This window comes from Chiloscyllium punctatum, chromosome 52, assembly GCF_047496795.1.
Source record: "Chiloscyllium punctatum isolate Juve2018m chromosome 52, sChiPun1.3, whole genome shotgun sequence".
NCBI lineage: Eukaryota > Metazoa > Chordata > Chondrichthyes > Orectolobiformes > Hemiscylliidae > Chiloscyllium > Chiloscyllium punctatum.
In genome coordinates, this window is record NC_092790.1 from 18,729,861 (window position 1) to 18,743,307 (window position 13,447).

At 42.7% G+C, this 13,447-nt stretch overlaps 1 protein-coding gene across 1 annotated transcript in view; it reads right to left on the reverse strand.

Annotated features, from left to right (window-relative positions):
- The window catches only part of LOC140470809 (uncharacterized), a 69,467-nt gene extending 56,733 nt beyond the window's left edge, over nucleotides 1–12,734 (reverse strand). Inside the window, exons 1-2 of the mRNA XM_072566792.1 lie at nucleotides 12,600–12,734; nucleotides 9,595–9,760 (exon numbers count right to left, since the gene is read on the reverse strand). The gene's annotated coding sequence lies outside the window, so the exon portion shown is untranslated. The remainder of the gene's footprint in view (nucleotides 1–9,594; nucleotides 9,761–12,599) is intronic.
- Between the last annotated feature and the right edge of the window lie 713 nt (nucleotides 12,735–13,447).

The following is a 13,447-nucleotide window of genomic DNA, read 5'->3' on the forward strand; positions in this document are numbered from 1 at the left end:
TTGTAGACGTTGTTTACTTGGATTTCAGTAAAAAAACCTTTGATAAGGTTCCGCATGATTGACTAATTAGGACAGTTATATCACACGGAATTTAGGATGAGCTTGCGAATTGGATACAAATTGGTTTAATGACAGGAAACGGAGTTATGGTGGAAGGTTGTTTTCAGATTGGAGGAATGGGCCTGTCTTGTTCCATAAGGATTGTTGCAGTGTCCTCTGTTATTTGTGATTAATTTAAATGATTTGGATGAGAATACTGGATACATGGCTAGTAAGTGTGCAAACTTGGTGGTATAGTGAACAGTGAAAAAGTTGACTTAGGATTACAAAGAACCTTGATCAATTTCATCAGTGGGCTGAGGAGTAGCAGATAGAGTTTAATTTGGATAAATGTGCGATATTGCATTTTGATTATACAAACAAGAATACTTGATACAATTAATGATAGGGCCTCGGTCAGTGTTGTAGAGCAGAGGAATTTAGGCATGCAGGTGCACAATTCTTTGAAATTTGCATGACAGAGTGTTTAAGAAGGCATTTAGTATGCTTGCCTTCTTTGATCAGACCTTTGAGTATCGGAGTTTGGATGTCATTTTGAAGTGTTGAGGTCTCCTCTAGAACACCGAGTGCCATTCTGGTCGCCCTGTTATACGAAGGATATTGTTAAACTAGAGAGGGCACTGAAATGATTTACCAGTAGGTTAGTGGGAATGGAGGGTTTGAGACACAAAAATAGATTAGAAAGACTGGGACATTTTTCACTGGAGCAGAGGCAGTTAACGGCCGACCATTTTGAGGTTCTCAAATCATGAGGAGCATAGAAAAAGTGAATTACGAGCATCTTTTCCTTCAGGTGGAGGAATTCAAAACTACAGAACATATTTTTAAGGTGAGGAGAGAAAGATTTTAAAAAGGTCTTTAGGGCAACTTATTTTTTTACAGAGTGGTTGGTGCATGAAATGAACTGCCAGAGAAAGTGGCGAATGCATACACAGTTTTAATGTTGAAAAGACATTCAAATTAGTTCATGAAGAGGAAAGGTTTGGAGAATGTAGGCTAAATGCAGGTAGGTAGGACTAGTTTATTTTGGGAACAGGGTCAGCGTGGACTGGTTGGACAGAAGACTCGGTTTCCTTGCTGTTTACTCTATGAATAGACAGAGTAAACGCAGGAAGTATGTTCCTGATGACCATGGAGGCTGGGTGTGATGTTCAAAACCAGGGGGTCACAGTGTCAAGTAAATCGGGTAGCAGTGAGATAAGGAGAAGTGCTTTCACCCAGAGAGTAGTGCCCTTCCTTCTCTATTAATTCAAATTCTGATCCAACCAACTGATTTGTATCAACTATAATTTACGATCACTATTGCCTACAGCATCATTTACTCTGAGGTTTGAGTGTCATATAATATCATTAAGAATTGATAGTCCTATGTCTATTTAACTTGCTAATTGTGCCTCTTGCTGCTATTGTACTATTTTCAGTCCTTGCCTTTTACTCTTTTAACATTTTTAAAGTAAAAATCATACAACAAAAGGTGAGAGTCCAATAGATTTATTTGGAAGCACTGTTCCTTCATCAGGTGGTTGTGAAGGAGTGCACTACAAAAGCTAGTGTTTCCAAATAAGCCTGTTGGACTATAACCTCATGTTGTGTGATTTTAACATTGTCCACCCTAGTCCATCCTAGTCCAACACAGGCACCTCCAAGTCATAACTTTAAAAAAAAACTTTTACTTCAATCCTCGTGTTGTATTTGTGCATCTTATTTTCCTCATCTCTACTTGCATTTGCTTTCAGCTGACATTTAAAAGTGTCTGATTTTATTTGACTCTTTACGACTGGGAAGGGGGCAGAATGACCTCCCCCGATCTGATTTCTTATGGTCTTAAGATCTCTTCCTCGGTAAGAGGAAGCAAAACTGTGCTCAATTCTGAAGGTGAGTTGAAAGCAAGTTAATGATATTTATTTATTTATTCAGAACGGATTGTAGAAAATATCGGGGATAGTTTGGCTGGACTGATACTCGTAAACCCATTCCAGAAACAATGTGATAGTGAATGTTTTTGGAACAGTTACCAGTGAAGTGATAGCCTGTGGTAAGCTGCAATGATGCAACTTTGCTTTCAATCTTAGATGGAAATGTGGATTTCCACATTGTTCCAGTTTCACTTTTGAAAGGAGATACAGTGAAACTAAATTGTCGGTTCAGATTCAAAATTTGGTCGGAGAGAGAATTTACCTTTTATAAAAAGGCAAGATGATCAATTCAATGAAGTCTGAAATATGAGCGTCTTCGCACAGCATTAAAATAAACAGCACCGATGACAGTGGATTGTACAGCTGTAAAATGTGCCCATACACATCATGGCCTGTTGATGTTCAAGTTCTAGGTAATTACCTGGAGTTACAAACTGTCGGAGACAATGTTTATATTTCAGTGGAGGGCTGCTTTAAACATTGGAGACATTCTGAATCATGCAGTACAGAAGAGGACATTTGGCCCATTACGTGAGGATTCCCTCCTCAGCTAGCCTCCCAGGCAGTGCATTCCAGACCCTCATCATCCTCTAGGTGAAACTAGCCTCAAATCCCCCTCTGCCTTTCACTTTAAAATGATGCCTTCCCCCATGTTGTTGACTTTTGACCAAGGCGAACAGCTTCTCCATGTCCCCCATAGCCTTACACACCTCAGTTAGGTCCCTTCTCGCACCCTCCTCAAACCACCTTCTCTACCCCAGAGTAAACAACACAAGCTTAAAAACTTACTCGTCATCACCCCCGCCACTTTTGAGAGAATCCATTCTTCTTCATTTCGGGTTTCAATCTGCCGCATCTTGAAATGATAACCGATCGTTCTAGATTGTCCCACACAACGAAACATCCTCTCTCTGTTTCCTTTGTCAACCCCCCTCAATTTAGCACTTTATGGGAACGATTGTAAAGTCACCACAGCCTGTCTCTCATTAACGAGGTAGGAGATTGCTGGTTTAATCTGAGGGTCACCACACATCAGTGTGGAGAGACCTTCGTGGGGAGTTTAGCCAGTACTGAATTGAACCCACGCTGTTGGTGTTGCTCCCCTCCCGGCAGGAAATAAACTCCTAAGTGGCAGCGATGTACAGTGAAGAGGGTGCAATCCTGAGTGTCTCAAACATTGAGTGCACCATGCAAGCAGGTCCTTCAGCCCAACTCGTCCATGCCGACCAGGTTTCCTAAACTGAACTAGTCCCTCTTGCCTGTGTTTGACACTTACCCTTCCATCTGTTATTATCCATGTCCCTGTAGAACCGTTTTTTAAATGTCATAATTGTACCAACCTCCACTACTTCCGCTGGTCGCTTGCTCAATGCAAATATTACTCTGTGTATAAAATTTGCCTCTCAGGACCCCTTGAAATCTTTCCCCTCTCAGTTCTAGTTTTCTAGTTTTGGACTCTCCTACCTTGGGGAAAAGACCCATGTGCATTCGTCTTATCTGTTCCTTTTTGATGTTATTAACTGCTAAATGGTCATCCTTAACCTCTGAGGCTCCAGGGAAATAAGTTCCAGCCTAACCAGCCTCTCGTTGTAATTCAGACCCTCCCGTCTCGGTAAGCCTTTTCCAGTTTTATGACACGATACATGTTTTCTTCATACAAACATGGTGCCTGCGGTCTCTTGAGTCCCACATTTAAAGAAATGTGCAGCAACAATTGAGGAGGTGCTGAAAAGATTTACAAGACACTGTGTTGAGTTATGTTGACCTGTAAGGAAAATAAAAACTATTGCTGCTGTCTGTTTTATTAAGATTCGCGATGGGATTTGAGGCCGGTATTTTACAATATAAGGAAAATAGTCTGAGGACAAAGATTGGGAATCTGTCCTCATTTGAGGAGAGTGCGTGAACTATATCACAAAGGTTCAAGGTGGATTGACGAGTGTAGCAAAGGAGATATGAAGAATTTTAATTATATGGTTCAGATCATGAAGACATATCCTCAATATTTTATGGATGAAGAAATGATGAAAGCCTTCATTAGAAAAGAGAACATTGCAACTGAGGAATTACATGGCTGCAGGCTGAAGCCACACATCGAAAGTGTGATGACCCAGTGGCCTACTAATCCAAAGAGGAGAAAGTGAGGACTGCAGATGCTGGAGATCAGAGCTGAAAATGTGTTGTTGGAAAAGCGCAGCAGGTCAGGCAGCATCCAAGGAACAGGAGCTGAAGAAGGGCTGATACCTGAAACGTCGATTCTCCTGTTCCTTGGATGCTGCCTGACCTGCTGCGCTTTTCCAGCAACACATTTTCAGCTACTAATCCAGAGACCAAGGGCATGTTCTTGGGATCTGGGTTCATGTCTTGTTGTGGAAGTCGACTTTGAAAGGACATCAAAAAGATTTACAGGGATGCTATCGAGAGTGGAGGGTTTATATTTAATGGATAAGCTGGAGCACAGGAGACTAAGGGGGAACGTTATAGGGGTTCCTAAAATTGCGAGGGGCTTAGATAACCTGAACAGCCAAGGTCTTTTCCCCAGGGTAGGAGAGTTCAAAACTGGAAAGCATGGTTTTAAGTTGAGAGGGGACAGATTTAATAAGGCCCTAAGGGGCAACGTTTTCACACAGAGAGTCAGTGTGTGTATGATATGAACCGCCAGAGCAAATGGTGGAGATAGATACAATTCCAACTTTGAGAAGACATTTCGACAGACACTCAGATGCGAAAGTTTCAGACGGTTGAGGTAAATGCTGGCAAATGGGACTGGATCAGTAAACCTGGTCAGCATGCACGAGTTAGGCAGAAAGGTTTGTTTCCATGCTGCAAGAATCTACGATTCCAAACATTTAGTGGCATCAAAACAGAATTTGAATTTTGGAATGTACGAGAAAGATAACGTTTCTCCCTCTCCCAGTTTATTTAGATATGTAATATCTTTGTAATTATGGGCATTTTGCAAGGTGTCACCATCTACTTCCCTACGTTCTATATCTTCAATGTCCTTTTCCACAGTAAATATGATGCAAAATACTCGTTTCATATCTCCCCCATCTCCGACGGCTCCACACAAGACCGCCTTGCTGATCTTTGAGGGGCTCGATTCTCTCCCTAGTTACTCCTTTTGTCCTTAATGTATTTGTAAAAACCCTTTAGTATCTCCTTAACGTTATTTGCCAAAGCTATCTCATGTCGCCTTTTTGCCCTCCTGATTTCTCTCTGAAGTATACTCCTACTGCCTTTATACTCTTCGAAGGATTCTCTCGATCTAACCTGTCTATACCTGACAATGCTTCCTCCTGTTTCTTTAGTCAAAGAGTCGTAGAGATGTACAGCATGGAGAGAGACCCTTTGGTCCAACCTGTACATGCCGACCAGATATCCCAACCCAATCTGGTCCCACCTGCCAGCACCTGGCCCATATCCCTCCAAACCCTTCCTATTCATATACCCATCCAAATGCCTCTTAAATGTTGCAATTGTACCAGCCTCCACCACATCCTCTGGCTGCTCATTCCATACACGTACCACCCTCTGCTTGAAAAAGTTGCCCCTTTAGGTCTCTTTTATATCTTTCCCCTCTCACCCTAAACCAATGCCCTCTAGTTCTGGACTCCCCGATCCCAGGGAAAAGACTTTGTCTGTTTATCCTATCCATGCCCCGCATAATTTCATAACCCTCGATAAGGTCACCCCTCAGCCTTTGCCGCTCCAGGGAAAACAGCCCCAGCCTGTTCAGCCTCTCCCTATAGCTCAAATCCTACAACCCTGGCAACATCCTGGTAAATCTTTCCTGAACCCTTTCATGTGTCAAAACATCTTTCCGATAGGAAGGAGACCAGAATTGCATGCAATATTCCAACAGTGGCCTAACCAATGTCCTGTACAGCCGCAACATGACCTCCCAACTCCTGTACCCAATACTCTGACCAATAATGGAAAGCATATCAAACGTCTTCTTCACTATCCTATCTACCTGCGACTGCACTTTCAAGGAGCTATGAACCTGCACTCCAAGGTCTCTCTGTTCAGCAACACTCCTTAGGACCTTACCATTAAATGCATAAGTCCTGCTAAAATTTGCTTTCCCAAAATGCAGCACCTCACATTTATCTGAATTAAATTCCATCTGTAAATTCCTAGCCCATTGGCCCATCTGGTCCAGATCCTGTTGTAATCGGAGATAACCCTCTTCGCTGTCCACTACATCTCCAATTTTGGTGTCATCTGCAAACTTACTAACTCTTATGCTCGCATCCAAATCCATCTATGTAAATGATAAAAAGTAGAGGACCGAGCACCGATCCTTATGGTACTCCACTGGTCACAGACCTCCAGTCTGAAAAACAACCCTTCACCACCACCCTCTGTCTTCTACCTTTGAGCCAGTTCTGTATCCAAATGTCTAGTTCTCCCTGTATTCCATGAGATCTAACCTTGCTGATCAGTCTCCCATGGGGAACCTTGTCAAACACCTTACTGAAGTCCATATAGATCACAACTATTGCTCAGCCCTCATCAATCTTCTTTGTTACTTCTTCAAAAAACTCAATCAATTTGTGAGACATGATTTCCCACGCACAAAGCCATGTTGACGATCCCTAATCAGTCCTTGCCTTTCAAAATACATGTACAGCCTGTCCCTCAGGATTCCCTCCAACAACGTGACCACCAATGAGGTCAGGTTCACCAGTCTATAGTTACCTGGCTTGCCTTTACTGCCCTTCTTAAACAGTGGCACCACGTTTGCCAACCTCCAGACTTCCGGCACCTCCTCTGTGACTATTGATGATACAAATATCTCAGCAAGAGGCCCAGCAATCACTTCTCTAGCTTTCCGCGAGTTCTCGGGTACACCTGATCAGGTCTTGGCGATTTATCCACCTTTTACTGTTTCAAGACATCCAGCACTTCCTCCTCTGTAATTTAGACATTTTGCAAGATGTCACCATCTACTTCCCTACAGTCTATATCTTCTATATCCTTTTCCACAGTAAATACTCATGCAAAATATTCATTTAGTATCTCCCCCATTTTCTGTGGCTCCACACAAAGACCGCCTTGCTGATCTTTGAGAGGCCCAGTTCTCTCCCTAGTTACCCTTTTGTCCTTAATATATTTGTAAGAACCCTTTGGATTCTCTTTAATTCTATTTGCCAAAGCTATCTCGTGTCCCCTTTTTGCCCTCCTGATTTCCCTACTAAGAATACTCCTACTTCCTTTAAAGTTTTCTAAGGATTCACTGAATCTATCCTGTCTATACCTGATATAGTCTTCCTTTTTCTTAACCAAATTTCCTAAGAGTAGGTCAAGTTTTGCACCTTCTCTAGTAGGTACATCCTCATACTGAATCAGAAAATTGTCTTGTATGCACTTAAGGAATTCCTCTCCATCTAAACCTTTAACACTATGACAGTTCCAGTCGATGTTTGTAAAGTTAAAATCCCCTACCATAACTATCATATTATTCTTACAGATAGCTGAGATCCCCTTGCAAGTTTATTTCTCAATTTCCCTCTGACTATTGAGGGGAGGGGGGGGGGGGGGGTCTGGAATACAATCCCAATAAGGAAATCATCCCTTTCTTATTTCTCAGTTCATCCAGCATTCCCTGCACCTACCAGCATTTCCTTTCACCCTAACAGGAATATACTTTCTCTGCACTCTTGTCATCTCATTTCTGAAGTCTTCCCATTTTCCAGCCATCCCTTTATCTGTGAACATCTGCCCCCAGTCAGCTTTTGAAAGTTCTTGCCTAATACCATCAAAATTGGCCTTGCTTCAATTTAGAACTTCAACTTTTAAATGTGGCCTGTGCTTTTCCATCACTATTTCAAAACTAATAGAATTATGGTCGCTGGCCCCAAAGTGCTCCCCCACTGACACCTCAGTCACCTGCCCTTCCTTATTTCACAAGAGTAGGTCAAGGTTTTCAACTTCTCTAGTAGGCACATCCATATATTGTTGCAGAAAATGTTTTTGTACACATTTAACAAATTCCTCTCCATCTAAACCCTTAACACTATGGCAGTCCCAATCTAGGTCTGGAAAGTTAAAATCCCCTAGATCTCCTGACAAGTTTGTTTCTTAATTTCCCTCTGACTATTAGGGGGGTCTATAATACAATCCCGATAAGGTGATCATCCCTTTCTTATTTCTCAGTTCCACCCAAACAACTTTCCTGGATGTGTTTCTGGGTACATTCTCCCTCAGTACAGCTGTAATGCTTTCCCTTATCAAAAACACCACTCCCCCTCCTTTCTCACCTACTTTTCTGTCCTTCCTGTGGAATTTGTTTCCTGGAACATTAAGCTGCCAGTCCTGTCCATCTCAGCCATTTTCTGTAATTGCTTTGATATGCCTGTCCCATGTTCCTTACCTTGCCCCGAGTTCATCTGCCTTCCCTGTTAGGTTGCTTGCATTGAAATAAATGCAGTTTAATTTATCAGTCCTACCTTGTTCTTTGCTTTGTCCCTACCTACCCTGACTGTTTGACTCATTTCTGTTCTCAACTGAACCAGTCTCAGATTGCTCTCTTTCCTCACAATCTCCCTGGGTCCCAACCCCCTATCTTACTAGTTTACATCCTCCTGAGCATTTCCAGCAATTTTCCCTGCCAGTATATTAATCCCCTTCCAAGTTAAGTGCAATCTGTCCTTCTTGGGGGTCACGTCTACCCCCAATGATCCACAAATGTGAATTCTTCTCCCATACACCAGCTCCTCAGCCATCTATTCCTGCGCTCACTAGCTCATAGCGTTGGGAGCAATCCAGATATTGTTACTCTCAAGGACCTTTTTAAATTCCTGCCTAACTCTCTGTAATCTACCTTCAGAATCTCAACCTTTTCCCTTCCCATGTCATTGGTTCCAACATGTACAATGATCTCCTGCTGGCCCCTCTCTCCCTTGAGAACATTCTGCACCATCTCGGAGACATCCTTGATCCTGGCATCAGGAAAGCAACACAACTTTCTGATTTGTTGCTTCTGCCCACAGAAATGTCTGTCTGTACCTCAGATCAGAAAGTCCCCTAACACAATCGATCGCTTGGAATCCGACATTGCATTAGAGCCAGTCTCAATACCAGAAATTTGGCTGTTCCCCTGAGAATCCATCATCCCCTACATTTTCCAAAACAGCATACTTGTTTGAAATGGGGATAGCCACAGAAGACTCCTGCGCTAACTGCCTACTACTCTTACCTTTCCTGGAGTTAATCCTTCGAAGTAACTGTATCTGCGACATTTCCCTCTTCTTATAACTGCCATCCATCACATCCCCTTGCACATCCTCATTGCCTCTAACTGTCTCTCCAACCAATCCATTCAATCTGATAGGATTCGCAACCAACAGCATTTATTGCAGATATAATCCTCAGTGGCCCGTAAACTCTCCCTGAACACTCACATCGGACAAGAAGAGCATATCACTCTACAAAAGGCCATTTTAGCTCCAATCTATAGACCCAGAAAATAGCAGTGTCTTATTCATCTACAAAACACTGTTCCAGGTTAAATTAACTTTAAAATATTGGCCGTTAGTATTAATCAAGAGCCATATCTCAATAAAACATATAATCAAGAAAGAATGGACTCTACTCGTTACTAAAGACTTACTGTAAGGCCACGCTTAAAATATCCTCTTAGCTGTTTCTATGCTGTGTACTCTCCCAAACAGGTTCCTCCAAGATTAGTTGTGAATTTCAGTGTTTGTTAATTTTCCCAGATGCAATCCGATGTCCAGCAATACATGAAGGGTGGTGGGGAATCTGGAACTCACTGCCTGTAAGAGTGGGAGAAGCAGAAACACTCATCACATTGAAGGAAGATTTAGATGTGCACTCGGGACGCCAAGGCTATGGGCCAAGTACTGGGGAAATGGGATTAGAGAATAGTGGGTTGATTGTTTCTGACCAGCACAGACTCGATGGGCCGATGGTCCTTTTTCAGTGCTGTAGACCTCTCGGAAACTATGACTAACTCACTTTGAGATTTGTAGTCTACATCCAAGATATCATCTAAAAGGAATGCACTTTTGTACATTTCATGTTCAGAGATGAGGGGTTTCGCATTGAGAGAGAGATAGAGCAGTTTCGGCCAATGCTCTCTGGAGTAGGAATGAGCAGGGATCTAATTGAGGGATGTAGGACGCTAAAGGGGGTAGAAATGACAAAGGTGACAGAGAGAGGATGTTTCCTTATGTGGGAAGATTTAGAACGAGAGGGTAATTTTTTTCAGGAGAAGGGGACAGGACAGATTGAAAACAGTGATAGTGAGGAATCGCTTCTCTCCAAAGGAGAGGGGGTGGAAATCTATGGGAATTGACCCTCCAGTGTGTGGGGACATGTCGAGACATCGAATAAATTGAAGGAGGGGCCAGACAGTTTGTTCATCAGTGAGAGGTTAAAGGGAGCGGTGGCAGGAAATTGGAGTCGAGACTGAAATGAGATCAGTCACATCCATATAGAATGGGGGAAGCAGGCTCCCGAGGGCTCCTATGTTGTGTTGGTCGCCCAGTTGCCTGAACACTTTTTAGTGTGAGTGACTAATAGCGTATGCTCAGAAAGCTCTGAATCTGAGTGCCGAAACTGTGCGAGGCATCACAGTTTAGTATTCACTTAATAACCAACACCATAAGATATAGCAGCCATTTGGCCCATCAAGATTGCTCAGCCATTCTGTCATAGCTGATATGTTGCTTAACCCCATACTCCTGCATTCTTTCTGTCACGGTCGATCCTCCTACTGATCAAGGACCCAGCTATTAATGACAGCCATCTGTAGGAATGAGGTCCACAGATACCCCACTGTCATCCTGAAGAAATTCCTCCTCATCTCAGTTCTAAAGGAAGTTCCCTTCACTCTGAGGCCTTGCCTTCGGGTCCTAGTCTCTCCTACTCGTGGAAGCATCTTCGACATGTCCACTCTGTCCGGGCCCCTCAGTATTCTCCAACTTTCAATCAGATTCTCCCTCACTCTTCTAAACTCCATCTAGTTGAGACTCAAGAGTCCTCAACCTCTCCTCACACGAAAAGTTCTTCATTGTGTAAACCCTCTCTGGACGCCCTCGATGTTCAGCCCATCCTTCCCAAGATAGGGGGCCCAAAACTGCTCCCAATGCTCCAAATGTGGAGCCTTATACAGCCTCAGCAGTACATCTTGCTCTTGTAATCTAACCCTCTCAAAATTAATGCTCACATTACATTTGCCTTCCTAACTCTCATCTGAACCTGCCTGGTAATGTGAAGAGAATCCTGAACTTGGACTCTCAAGTCCCTTTGTACTTCAGATTTCCGAAACTTTTCCCCATTCAGGAAACACTCTTGTTCCCTATTCTTCTTACTAACATACATAACTTCCCACTTTCCCACATTGTATTTTACCTGCCATTCCATTGCCCACTCTCCGGGCCTGTCCAAATCCTTCTGCAGCCTCCCTGCTTCCTCAACACTACCTGTCCTTCCACCTATCTTTGTATCATCAAAGAAACACTCATGACAATGAAATGGTAATGCTGCTCATGTGAATGATGCTAGACCCAAAGCAAATGGTTCCTTGCCCCAAAGACCAAGGCCAGAAGGGGCCACTCTCAGACATTAAGCTGTTGTACTGGGGCAAACAACAGATTGATGTCCCAGGGTCTAAAACTGAGGCAGCCCCTCAAAACAAGATGAAAGATAAAGCGATTAGCCATCAGTGTAACTTTCCCTCTTCCAATTCACATTGCCCTGTTGATAATTTAGTTGACAAAGATGGAACATATCTGTGATTTAGTTGATTGCAAACACTACTGATTATTAATAAATTCAAATGATGTAAAAAAATTCAAAAAGCTTGGGCAAGCCTACGCTTTATGCTATAAGCAAGGGAAACACTAGCGATGCTTAACATTGGCTGGGTTTTTGAGAGTTAAGGTAAACTAAAGAAAATCTCCACTTTCACTGAACCAGAAATGTTATAAAAGTATATATACTGTATCCTTTACCAGTGTTTCTTGGTTTTGAGATGGTTAAAACATGGTATGCTAAACTGCTATCTGGTTTGGAGTCATCTATAATCAAAAACATCAAAGTGAACCGAAAGGTTAGAGATCAGAATGTTCGAACAACAACAAACGATAACTCAAAATTAAATAGAGAGTGATATATAAGATCAAAGCCCCAACCCAGCTGGACTAGAAACCTAAGCTCTTGGCTATATATCGACCGTTTCCAAGCAGTTCACAAACCAGATGACTCAATAACATCGAATGTGTATTTTGCATCAACATTCACTACAAAGTTGATGCCTACCCTCCCAGAACAAGCTCACATAGGGAAGGTGAAGCCCCTGGGGTAATTTGCAATTTTTTGTATTATTATTCACTCATGGCACTTGGGCATCACCCACTGGGTCCAGTGTTTATTGTCCAACTCATCCCTTCTTACCCCCTTGAGATGGTAGGGATGAGCTGCTTTCTTGAACTGCTATAGTCCATGTGTTGTAGACAGGTACGAATTCCCTCCCTCAGGGCAATGCAAGGATTTTAACCCAATGACACTGAAGGAACAGTATTATGTTTCCAAGTCAGGATACTGATTGACCCAGAGGGGAACTTGTAGAGGGTGAGTGTGCCCACGTACCTGTTGCACTTGTCTTTCTAGATAGAAGTGGTTGTGGGTTTTGAAGGTGTTTTGTTGACGGTATACACTGCTGCCACTGAGCATGGGAAGTAGAGAGAGTGGATGTTTGTGGATGTGGTTCTAATCGAGCTGCTCGAGTGTTGTTGAGACTGCCACCATCCAGGCAAGTGGGGAGCATTCCATCACAATACTGACTTGAGACTGAGATACTTGGAATGGCTCAATCAGGGAAGATTCTGACCATATATATCCCTACAAGGAAAAAAGGAAATGAAATCATGAAAAATTAATATAGTTCTGTCTTCCTCAGATGGATCCCAGGGTACACCCTACAAATTAAAAGTTGTGTTATACCCATCGCACAAAGCCTCCCTCAAATATACGGAAAGCCTTTGATTTTTCGCCATTTAATAATAATTCTCAGAGTACGCCCCCTTGTTCAAGAATCTCAAGGTTTGTAAATGAAATGAATAGTTGCTAACGTGTGCCCGTGTTCTTGACTGAACAGTATACAGCTCCAGCACAGCTCAAAAGGGTCAAGAGAAAAGATGGAAAGTTGTCTTCAACAGTAAACAGTCAGTCCCCAGGTGGCAAATAATATCTGTCCCTGCTGAGTTTCTCCAACAATTTCTGTGTTTCTTTTTATTTCTGTCATTCATTGCCTGAAGAAAGCTAATTGAATGCTGGCATTATATTGAGAGATCTGGTGTCCAAGGATGCAGAAGGAATGCTGCATTCCTGATGAAGGGCTTTTGCCCGAAACGTCAATTTTGCTGCTCCTCGGATGCTGCCTTAATTGCTGTGCTCTTCCAGCACCACTAATCCAAAATCTGGTTTCCAGCATCTGC